The following is a 12,756-nucleotide window of genomic DNA, read 5'->3' as shown; positions in this document are numbered from 1 at the left end:
AATTTCAACGATTTGACCTTTAAGAAATCTACCAAACTCCTCCGACAATTTTGGGTCTAGACACTTGAAATTTTAGATATAGGTTCCTTGAACATGGATCTAACTTAATAAAGTGATTTGAGCCCGAAACTATAAATTTTAAGGGGTCATAATAGGGGTCAAAGTTTTAAAAAATTAACCATTTTTTTGTTTTTTTGCTTTTTTGCACAGCATACACCTCCAAACACCCGAGCAACGCCGGACACCCCTGCTAGTATATCTATAAAAGTGAACGTGTCTGCCTGTCTGTCTGTGTGTCTGTCTGTCTGTCTGTGTACATTTCCCTACGCAATAACTCTGTCAATTTTTAGTCTATAGACTCGAAATTTGAAATACCGGGTACTGAGATTTGGGAAAATCGATGTGACGGGTGTCAGCCAGAAATTTGGCTGTTAAGGGGTCAAATTTCAACCTTTAAGAACTCTACCAAACTCCTCCGACAATTTTGGGGTAGACACTTGAAATTTTAGATATAGGTTCCTTGAACCTGGATCTAACTTAATAAAGTAATTTGAGCCCGAAACTATAAATTTTAAGGGATCATAATAGGGGTCAAATTAAAAAAAAAGTTTACTCTTTTTTTTATTTTTTTTTGCTCAGCAAACACCTCCAAACACCCGGGCAACGCCGGGCTGAAATGCTAGTTCATATATATATATATATATATATATATATATATATATATATATATATATATATATATATATATATATATATATATATAATTCATATATATATATATATATGAATTATATATATATATATAATTCACATATATATATATATATATATATATATATATATATATATATATATATATATATATATATATATATATTGACGATCGGAATTCCCTGACCAAATCATCGCTAAAAAATCGTCCCCGTCCATCAGACTTAAACACCAAAAACGGAATGAAACGGGATATATCTATTATTACCAGAGAGATGTATTTCCCCGGTTATTATCTATTTTAGTAAGAACGAATTTCTATTTCGATAACGTAACATTTTAGTAAGAAAGATAACGAAATAGTAATTCTTTCTTACTAAAAAAATAACAAGGTAAATACATTATTGCCGGTAAATGTTTACCTGCACTAAAACAAATAAATAATTCACAACGCCAGGTACTCCAGCTAGTACATAATAAAATTCGATATTTCATATTTACGTATGTGTTTGAGAAAGAAAAAATATTTCTCTCCCCGGCGGGGAATTGAACCCCGGTCTCCCGCGTGACAGGCGGGGATACTTACCACTATACTACCGAGGAGGACGCTTTAGTTCGCCGCATTGTTTTATTCTAATGCTATCAGGCAATTTAAATCTGTCTCAGTTGGATGTTAGTAATGAAAAGAGTTTAGCGCATGTTCAGAAAGAGGCGTGTCTCGTCGAAGCCATCGGAAGACAAGGTTTATTAACTAAAAAATGACGTCACTCGATGTAGACAAGATCTATCAAACAGTCATATTGTGAATAATGAACGTAATTTTTTTTTTTTGTAAAAGAGCATTAGAACATTGTTTCAAAAAATTAATGCAATGAACAGAATACGTTTACTACTTAAACCGAACATATAAAATATAAAAATTTTCTATATAAAAATATGAAAGTTTAATACAAGATACAATAAAATACTGACAAAACTAAATAAAAAATTTAGGAATAAAACAAACAATTACAAAAACAAATGAAACACAAACGATAAATAATTTTTAAAAATTAAAAACAAACGATAACTAATTTTTAAAAAATGAAACCAACAATAAATCACTTTAAAAGTGTAAAGGAACGAAAATAATATGATAAATGAAATCGAACGAAAATAATTTTAAAAATTGAAACGAACAAAAAGAATTTTAAAACTGAAAACGAACGAAAATAATTATTAAAAATAAATCAAACGAAAATAATTATTAAAAATAAATAAAACTAAAATAATTATTAAAATTAAATCAAACGAAAATAATTATTAAAATTAAATACAAAGAAAATAATTATTAAAATTAAATAAAACGAAAATTATTATTAAAATTAAATCAAACGAAAATAATTATTAAAATTAAATTAAACGAAAATATTTATAAAAATTAAATAAAACGAAAATAATTATTAAATTAAATCAAACGAAAATAATTATTAAAATTAAATCAAACGAAAATAATTATTAAAATTAAATCAAACGAAAATAATTTTAAAATTAAATCAAACGAAAATACTTATTAAAATTAAATCAAACGAAAATAATTATTAAAATTAAATCAAACGAAAATAATTATTAAAATTAAATCGAACGAAAATAATTTTAAAAATGAAATCGAATGAAAATAATTTTAAAAATGAAAACGAAAGAAAATAATTCGAAAAATTTAATGGAACGAAAATAATTTTAAAAACGAAATCAAAAATAATTTTAAAATGAAATCGAACAAAAAATTTTTAAATGAAAATAAAGGAAAATGATTTTAAAAACGAGAAAAAAAACGAGAAAAAAAAAGAAATCGAACGAAAGTAATTTTTTAAGGAAAGAAAACAATTTGAAACATAAAAAAGAACAAAAATAATTTTAAAATGAAAACGGACGAAAATAATTTTAAAATGAAAACGGACGAAAATAATTTTAAAATGATAACGGACGAATATAATTTTAAAATGAAAACGAGCGAAAACAATTTGAAACATAAAAACGAATGAAAATAATTTTAAAATGAAAACGGATGAAAATAATTTTAAAATGAAAACGGACGAATATAATTTTAAAATGAAAACGAACGAAAACAATTTGAAACATAAAAACGGACGAAAATAATTTTAAAATAAAAACGGACGAAAATAATTTTGAAATGAAAACGGACGAATATAATTTTAAAATGAAAACGGATTAATATAATTTAAAAATGAAAACGGACGAAAATTATTTTAATTTTAAAATAATTTTCGTCCGTTTTCATTTGAAATTATTTTTAAAAATGAATCGAACAAAATTTTTTTAAATGAACGAAAACAATTATAAAAATGAAAATGAACGAAACTATTTTTGGAAATTTAATCTAATGAAAATATTTTTTTAAATGAAAACGGACTAAAATAAATTTAAAAATGAAAACGCACGAAAATAATTTTAAAATGTAAACGAACAGAAATAATTTTAAAAATTAAATCGAACGAAAATGATTTTAAAAATAAAAACAAAGATAATTAAAAAAATGTAAATGGGCGAAAATAATTTTCATAATAAAATCAAACAAAAATGATTTTTAAATTAAAACAAATGAAAATATTTTTTGCAAAATTAAAACGAACGAAAATAATTAAAAAGCTTAAACAAACGAAAATCATTTGAAAAAAAAAGAAAAATCATTTGGAAAACTGAAAACGAACTAAAATTATTTAAAAACAATTAACTAAAATCCTTTTAAAAATGAAACAGAACGAAAAATCATTTTAAAAGTTAAAACGAGCAAAAATATTTAAAAGCAACTGAAAACAACGACGAATAATTTTAAAATAGAAAACGAATAAAAAATAATTTTAAAATGAAAACAAACAATAAATCATTTTTGAAAAAATACAAAGGAACAAAAATTATTTTTAAAATGAAAATGAAAGAAATTACTCTTAAAAATGAAAATGAACTATAAAAAATTTTAAAATGAAAATGAACTAAAATAATTTTAAAAATAAAAATGAACAAAATTAATTTTAAAAATGTAAATGAACTAAAATAATTTTAAAAATGAAAATGAACAAAAATTAATTTTAAAAATGAAAATAAACAAAAATTAATTTTCAAAATGAAAATGAACAAAAATAATTTTTAAAATTAAAATGAACGAAAATAATTTTTAAAATGAAAATGAACGACATTAATTTTAAAAATGAAAATGAACGAAAATAAATTTTACAAATAAAAATGAACGAAATTAATTTTTAAAATGAAAATTAACGAAAATAATTTTAAAAATGAAAATAAACAAAAATAATTTTTAAATGAAAATAAATAAAAATTATTTCATAAATGAAAATGAACGAAAAATATTTTAAAAAATGAAAATGAACAAAAATGATTTTAAAAATGAAAATGAACTAAAATAATTTTAAAAATGAAAATGAAGGAAAATAATTTTAAAAATTAAAATGAACGAAAATCATTTAAAAAATTAAAATGAACAAAAATAATTTTAAAAATCAAAATGTACGAAAATAATTTTAAAAATGAAAATGAACGAAAATAATTTTAAAAATTAAAATGAACGAAAATAATTTTAAAAATGAAAATGAACAAAAATAATTTTAAAAATGAAAATGAATAAAAATTATTTTAAAAATGAAAATGAACGAAATTAAATTGTAAAAATGTTAATGAACAAAAATAGATTTTAAAAATGGAAATGAACTAAAATAATTAAAAAAATGAAAGTCAACAAAAATAATTTTAAAATGAAAATGAACAAAAATAATTCTAAAAATAAAAATGAACAATAACAATTATAAAATTAAAATGAACAAAAATAATTTTAAAAATGAAAATGAACGAAAATAATTTTAAAAATGAAAATGAACAAAAATAATTTTAAAAATAAAAATGACCCCAAAAAAATAAAAATGAACGAAAATCATTTTTAAAATGAAAATGAACAAACATACTTTTTAAAATGAAAATTAACATCAATAATTTTTAAATGAAAATGTCCAAAATTAATTTTTAAAATGAAAATTAACTAAAATAATTTTAAATGAAAATGAACGAAAATACTTTTAAAAATGAAAATAAACTAAAATTGTTTTTAAAATGAAAATGAACGAAAATAATTTTAAAAATTAAAATGAACGAAATTAATTTTAAAAAATGAAAATGAACAAAAATAATTTTAAAAATGAAAATGAACAAAAATTATTTTTCAAATTAAAATGAACGAAAATAATTTTTTTAATGAAAATGAACGATATTATTTGTAAAAATGAAAATGAACGAAAATAATTTTAAGATGTAAATAAATTAAAATAATTTTTAAAATTAAAATAAAATAAAATAATTTTTTAAATGAAAATGAACGAAATTAATTTTAAAAATGAAAATGAACAAAAATAATTCAAAAATGAACATGAACGAAAACAAAATTTAAAATGGAAATGAATAGAAATAATGTTAAAAATTAAAATGAGCGAAAATAATTTTCAAAATGAAAATGTAAAAAATTAATTTTTAAAATGAAGATGAACAAAGATAATTTAAAAATATAAATGAACAAAAATGATTTTTAAAATAAAAATGAAAAATATAATTTTAAAAATGATAATGAACGAAAATAATTTTTAAAATGAACAAAAATTATTTTATAAATGAAAATGAACGAAAATAATTTTTAAATGAAAATGAACGAAATTAATTTTAAAGATGAAAATAAACTAAAATAATTTTAAATGAAAATGAACGAAATTACTTTTAAAAATGAAAATAAACTAAAATTATTTTTAAAATGAAAATGAACAAAAATGAATTTAGAATGAAAATGAACGAAATTAATTTTAAAAATGAAAATGAACAAAAATAAGTTTAAAAATGAAAATGAACTAAAATAAAAAATTTCAAATGGACGAAAATAATTTTAAAAATGAAAATGAACAAAAATAATTTTAAAAATGAAAATGAACAAAAATAATTTAAAAAATGAAAATGAACAAAAATAATTTTTTAAAATGAAAATGAACAAAAATAATTTTTAAAATGAAAATGAACAAAAATTAATTTTAAAATGAATATGAACTAAAATATTTTTTGCATGGGAATGAACGAAAAAAACTTTTTAAAATGAAAATGAACAAAAATAATTTTAAAAATGAAAATGAACGAAAATAATTTTTTAAATGAAAATGAACGAAAATAATTTAAAAAAAATGAAAATGAACGAAAATAATTTAAAAAAATTAAAATGAACGAAAATAATTTAAAAAAACAGGAAAATAAACGAAAATAGTTCCCATCAGTTTTGGCAAATAGCAAACAGAATCCTTAACAGAAGCGTGTGCTCTATCCCAACTATCATCAATGGACCTGAGGTAATCTCGCAAGCATCAGACAAAGCCAAACTATTTGCCAAGAACTTTGCAGCCAATTCTACCCTTTACGACCAACGCCGCAAACCCCCAGTATTTCCTCGTGTATCTGAAAACACGCTATGCGACATACAAATATCTGGACGTGATGTTTCCAAGCTAATCAAAAACCTTGATTCCAGTAATGCAACTGGCCCTGCCAGCATTCCAATTATAGTGCTGAAAAAGCTTCAACCAGAACTAGCGCCCATACTTACAATGTCATTTAAGCGTTGTCTTAAGGAGAAATGCTTCCCAACACCTTTGAAAGTCTCATCAGTATGCCCTGTAGAAAAGTGCTCAGTTGAAGGTGAAGATATTAATGTTTTTAGCCAATTTTTCGATATTTGTCGTGTGAAAGGTCGAACTTCAAAATGATACTGATCCTGGTAAAATCAGTCGACTCTGTCGAAAGTTTTAGGCAGACATGCAAACATACATTCATACATACATACATTCATACATACATTTATATATTGGTAATTAAAAATTTTCGACTCAAACCGATTAAAAACCTTGCTCTATCTCTGAATACACTTTATGTAAAATTTCAAATGTTTAGACCAGAAATTGTCTGAGTAATTTGGTAGAGACCGCAATTTACGTGATTTTTGGAGCACGATATTTTCTTTCCATAATGCCTACGTATATTTCTTATACTCTGATGCACGGAAAAATATTAAGTAAATATTTAAATAGAAAAAATATATTTTAATATCTAATCTCCATATATAGTATTTTGATTGCAGAAATTATTCCCCTCTGGATAAAAGTATCGTAGGTTTGCAACAACAGATGCCACATAAAAATTGATTGCGTCTAAGATATTATCTACTTTAACTTTAGAATGCTATTTGAGACACATTAGTCGTTATGATAAAATCCTACATTTTATCTTAAGAGCAATACCATCACAATCGCAACCATCTTTAGAGGAAATAGTTCGTATTTTTTTCCTACTAAATATCAAGTTTTCCTACCGTCCCCAGTCATTACCAGGAGTAATTCTTCACTTTCGAAAGATATGGGGTTACACCTTTTGTAGATGGGTCATAAACTCATAGGCATAATATAATCTTTCCCTTTTTCCGTTTCAAAAATAATTAAATCTCTCCAGAATAATTTCACTCTTTCTGATTAGCTGAGCTCTGACCATTCCTATGTTCCAGATTAACGGTATTCGTATGCTAAACAAACGCCAATGCACCATTCAAATCTGTCGTCGCAATGATACCTACTTTTGCCCTCTGGGTAAATTGCTGTGTCCATTTTCTTACATTTTGTATTTCCTCTCTTTCTCTCTGTATATATTCTTCCCATATCTCTCTCTATCGCTCGCTTTTTACATTTCTTTTCATGTCAAAGAAAAAAACATTTCACAGCGATGCCGAAGAAAAAAACATCAAACATTTATCCCCCCCTCTCTCTCTCTCTCTCTCTCTCTCTCATTTTGTATATTTGTTCCAGTAATTATATTTTTTCAAAGCTAGCTACGTTTTTTTTTAATGTACTTTATTTAAATATACTTTATTTAAACCTGCATAATCTATTACGATCATCGCCGATTTAAAAATAAATGCTTCGGCAAAATCATCTCCTGGATTAGTACTTATTTATGTTGCTTGAATTTAATTTTTTAAAACATATGTGAAATATTCACATTTTAAAACTGTTAAACTATTTTTATAGTTAATTATATTTTATTTCTTTTTCATTCCCCTTATAATAAAATACATAAAAATACGTAAACCTTTTTATCAATTAATTTTTTATTTTATAATCGCATATCTTTTTCTACGTTTATTTAAGTCATTATGTTATATATTTTGTCAAAATATTTAGATATTTTAAAAATATATTTACTTACAGAAACATGAAAGGAAAACAATGAATGTGTCACATTTTTTTAGTTTTAGCAGTTTCAAAAAGGTGAATGTGCAACAGAAAATAGTTTAACAGTTTTAAAATGTGAATATTTCACATATGTTTAAAAAAATTAAATTAAAAACACATAATAAGTTCGAATCCAGTAGATAATATTGCCGAAACATTTATTTTTAAATCGGCGATGATCGTAATAGATCCCGAACTGATTCTCAAGATTGCGCACATGTTAACTTTTTTGGGGAGGGGGGGGGAGTAAATTCGCACAATAGATCCACTTCCACCATTTTCTTTAGAATGACGACTTGAATAGGTTTTCGACTATGCTAATTAAGAAAATCTCATTCAAATTTTGTGGAGACAAGTACTTATAGAGATATTAAGACTTGTATCATGCACTGAAATTCACTGGCTGCCAAGTTTGTAAGCATATGTGATAAACAAATCTACTTCTTTCCTAACGACACTGCCACCTCCTCAATTTTTTTTATTTTTTTTTTTTTAGCATTTATGGGTGCGTATGCTGACAATAATTATCATGAGTAAATTTGGGGGAAGTCTCGCCCCCCCCCCAAAAAAAGGAGGTTGTCTACTTCAAAATCTGTATATTTACATGGGGATGTTGGGGTGGCTATTCCGAACGCCGTTCTTAAGATGGAGATGTTGTGGTGTCTATTCCACTACTCAAAGAAGTGAAAAACGTTTAAAAAAAGACGACATAAAACTGAAATTTAATTTAATAATATATTGGTGGAAGACTTGAAAAGAAGAGGAAAACTAAAGCAGCAAACAGAAACAGCTGGGACTGTTACCAGTGATTTCGATCACTTTAAATAGTCCATATACAGTGAGAATCCCTAACTTCTAAAATTTCTGTTTTTACTTTTCATTATTTTTCTAATAGAACATTTTTCGTACTTTTATTAATTCATACTGATTTACGCATTCTCTTAATTGCTTTTTTAAAATTCAAACAGTACCTGCATTTTATCGCCCCAATCCAGCACTGATATCAGTGAAAGCCAGATTATTTCATTTCGGCCGATGCCGCCAGAGTTCGCAATTGTTCAGAGACGGCAGTGCCCACCAAAAACAACCGTAGTTTGCTTTTTACGAGGGAGGGGGGGACAGACTTTTACCGGGCAACGCCGGTTAACGGGTCCTGCTAGTAAATAATAATAATAATAATAATAATAAGAAGAAGAAGAAGAAGAAGAAGAAGAAGAAGAAGAAGAAGAAGAAGAAGTAAATTCCAAAACTAGGGGCGACGCAAATTAAGAAAGGGCAGATAACTCCCTTACTGCTTGTGAGCGAAACAATTAAATACAACAGAATCGCTAATAAAAAATAAATAAAACCAATAGATCATACAGATTTTGAGTTATTTATGTTTTATTTTTTGTTTGTTTCTTTCTTTATTTGTTTTGTTTTTTGTTTGTTTGTTTCTTGTTTGTTTGTTTGCTTTTGTTTTTTTTTTTTTTTTTGTTTTTTTTTTTTCATGGGAGGAAATTCTAGATAAATCAACTTCCTTTTTAACGAGTTTTCATTTTTCGCATAGAAAAACAATGAAGAACACCATTTTGATGACTACTCGATAAGAGAAGATGACTCGGCATTCGCCTATCCATGAATATCCATATGGGCTGGATTTATTTGTTTCTCCACTGAGCAAATTAGGCACAAGGCCGTTTTTTAATGTGGAGAGGGGTGGGGGAGGCGACCAGCTCCCAAGAGGTGGGAAATGGTAGCTGGATAGTGATGTTCATTTGGTATATAGGGTTGCCCCTACATGGACCAAAAGATTGCCACAAGGACAATGGTATTTGATCGTAGCATATGCCGGACAGATACTACACTTTCATCTTGGCCAAAAGGCCACAAAGGTGCCCCCGTGGGTGGGGACCAATGAATATCCACATGGGTGAAATTTGAAATTCTCTCCAAAGTTAAATAATTGATCAATTTTTAAAATTTTTTACAAACTTATTTTTAAAAACCTGAACTATATATAAACTGAAATAAAATAATGTACAAAAAAAAAAAATCTAACTCGATCTTATCAGAAATTGTTTCGACGGGGGCGATTTACATCTTAGTTTTTTTTTTTATATATATATTGAAATATACTGCAATAACGCAATAAAATATGTTTAATTTTGGGTCACAATCGTTGCCGATTTATACGGTTTTTCTCGATTTTTCGTAAAAAGAAAAATTGAAAAATATATTAAAAGTATTCAAAATTTTATTATATATTGTTTTAAATTAAAAATTTTTCCCCTATGAAATTCCAAAACGTTTCCGAAAGAATTTCTTTATTTTTTTTAAATTTTTCAGAATCCGTGAAAAAAATAAATGTAGAAGATTGACACCACAGACTTATGAATAAACAGACAATATTACTATTAATAATTAAAAAAAAATTAAGTGATGATTAATAATGTAACGCCCACACAAGCCTACATACACAGAGGGACTAGGCCTAATTTCAATGTACGTACGGGTCTCGTCATATAAGCTTTTTAATATTTGAACTCTTCTTTGTCGATAAATACCTGAAATGCTTTTAGTGTTTGTAAAAATTGAGCCCCATAGCAGGTAATAGTGAGTTGGCAAAATGCGGCAAAAGACTTATTGTAACAGCACTGGCCCGTAATATCTTTGTAGGGACCACATGCGAATGCCTAGAAAGTTCTCCAAATTGGCGTTTCTTCTTATGATCATTTGCCACGATACGAGTAATTTCGTTGAAGATGCCATGTTAGATAAGACTGAAAATCGGCACTTGTTTTCCTTTGGATGATGAATTTTCCTATCATTTTTCAGCGTAGGTTGTTCATAGATGGAACTTCGAAACACACACATAAGATTGACTTATTTTTATTGCTGGTAGACGTTATCTTTCCCTTGTATTCCTTTCTTTATGTACCGGGGGTTGGCCAGCTGGGCCTTACCAGGGCAACGGGTGCAGAACGTCCTCGTGACGCGGAACAATCTTTGCAATTTCGTTTTGCGATCGCTGATATTTCAAATTTTTTTTTTTTTTTTACACATTCTTTCTTTTCAACATCAGAATACAAACTCTGTTCATAACTCACAGCCAAAATAGATTCAGCTTTGAATCCCAAAAGATCGCTCCATATTACATTTCAATGTTAACGTATGTTTTAACAATTTGTTACAAGAATCATCGGTATAGCTTACTATCTATATCTATCTATCTATCTATCTATTATTTTTATTATTATTATTATTATTATTATTATCATTAGTAGTAGTAGTAGTAGTAGTAGTAGCAGTAGTTTATCATTTAATCTGTCCATGACAATAATCAGAAAGGCAACTATACAAAATGAAAGTCAGGCCCTTGAATCGGAAAACGAAAAAAAAAAAGTTCTAATTTATTTAATATAAATAAACTAGAATTTTTTTTTTTTTTTTTTTTTGCGATGCATCATTTTATTTTCGTGTTTATTTTATGTTCGTTTTTATATAATCAAATAACGCACCGAGTGTTTTCGAGGAATGCTATTATAGTAGTTTTGTAGCAATATTAGAGACAGGTGTTAGTCTGGTAAATTTCCATGCAGGGTTAAAAATTAGGTAGAGTGGGACTTTCCGATTAGAATTCAAGGAGGGCTACATGTTCTGATTGTGACGTTATTGGCACGCGAAGCCGGTAAGCAGATGTGTCAAATTAGTAGAAAGAATCGTCCTCTTTTGTTTGAACAACCAGAGAGTGAGATTTTGCTTTGGGATAGTTGCTCTCAGAATAGAGATATGGATTGCTTGAGAAGGAAAAGAAGTTAAATGTTTATAACATGAGACATGATGGTAGCTAAATAGTTAACTCCACTGACTCAAAACTTGAATATTCCACATCACATACACACTTGACATTGTGTCTAACCTCCAGGAGAGGAGATCAATGAACTAGCAATTGGTCGTGGCCTTGATCTGCAATATTCAAATTTGGTCAAGCAGTTGAATCAATTTGCACTAATACCATATCTACCCAGAATGTAATATCTGTTCTTAAACTCATAAGGTGCATCTTGCAAGGATAAGATGGGTTAAGCCAGGGGTCTCCAAACAACGGCCCACTGGCCAGATATGGCCCTACAAAGTCTTTAATCTGGTTCGCGGGGCTCTTGAAAACGTAAAAATATTCAGGAAAAATTTTAGAATGCGTGAAAATAGTGCGATGTTTTTTTTCCTTTTGTTCATAAAATGATTAAAAGAATGGGGTTTTGGAGAACCAGATTTGCTAAAAAGTAAAATTAAGGAGCAAAACAGTATAAAACGCGTCCAGGTCATTTTTTTTAAAGATTATTTTTATTTTTGCCCGCGTAGTCCTAAAAAGTCAGCAATATGGAGACCCCTGGCTAAGCGACAGAAAAATAGCGTCTACAAATGTTGATGGAGCTTCAAGGCTGCTATCTGAATTTATTGACTCTGTGGAACGCCATCTGAGACGAGTTGCAAAGAACGCTACTGAGCCTGTCTGCCAATGAACGCAGTAGAAACGCAAAGAAAACTCTTTTCGCATATAATGCAGGCAGAAGAAGAGATATTGGGTTAAAGGATGGTTGCTTTCGTCACGCAGGCTTATCCTGATGGACCGACCAGATTAGGCATAATTCAAGTCCATCCTGCATTCGTGGATGGCATGAGAGATAAGAATGTTAGGAACGAAGCATTAGATGGGCTTGGCTGGTGGGAACGTGCATAATTT

At 27.1% G+C, this 12,756-nt stretch overlaps 1 long non-coding RNA gene and 1 other non-coding gene across 2 annotated transcripts in view; one reads left to right on the top strand and one right to left on the bottom strand.

Annotated features, from left to right (window-relative positions):
- LOC145260348 (uncharacterized) overlaps positions 1–12,756 on the top strand; it is a 139,089-nt gene that overhangs the window by 35,951 nt on the left and 90,382 nt on the right. The gene's annotated exons all lie outside the window — the stretch shown is intronic.
- Trnad-guc (transfer RNA aspartic acid (anticodon GUC)) lies at positions 1,243–1,314 on the bottom strand. Its single transcript has one exon. It is a non-coding gene; the product is annotated as a tRNA-Asp (tRNA).

Source organism: Euprymna scolopes, chromosome 36, assembly GCF_053919585.1.
Source record: "Euprymna scolopes isolate OS-2025 chromosome 36, ASM5391958v1, whole genome shotgun sequence".
NCBI lineage: Eukaryota > Metazoa > Mollusca > Cephalopoda > Sepiida > Sepiolidae > Euprymna > Euprymna scolopes.
Note: the sequence above shows the minus strand (reverse complement) of the source record. Positions and strands in the feature narration are given on the sequence as shown.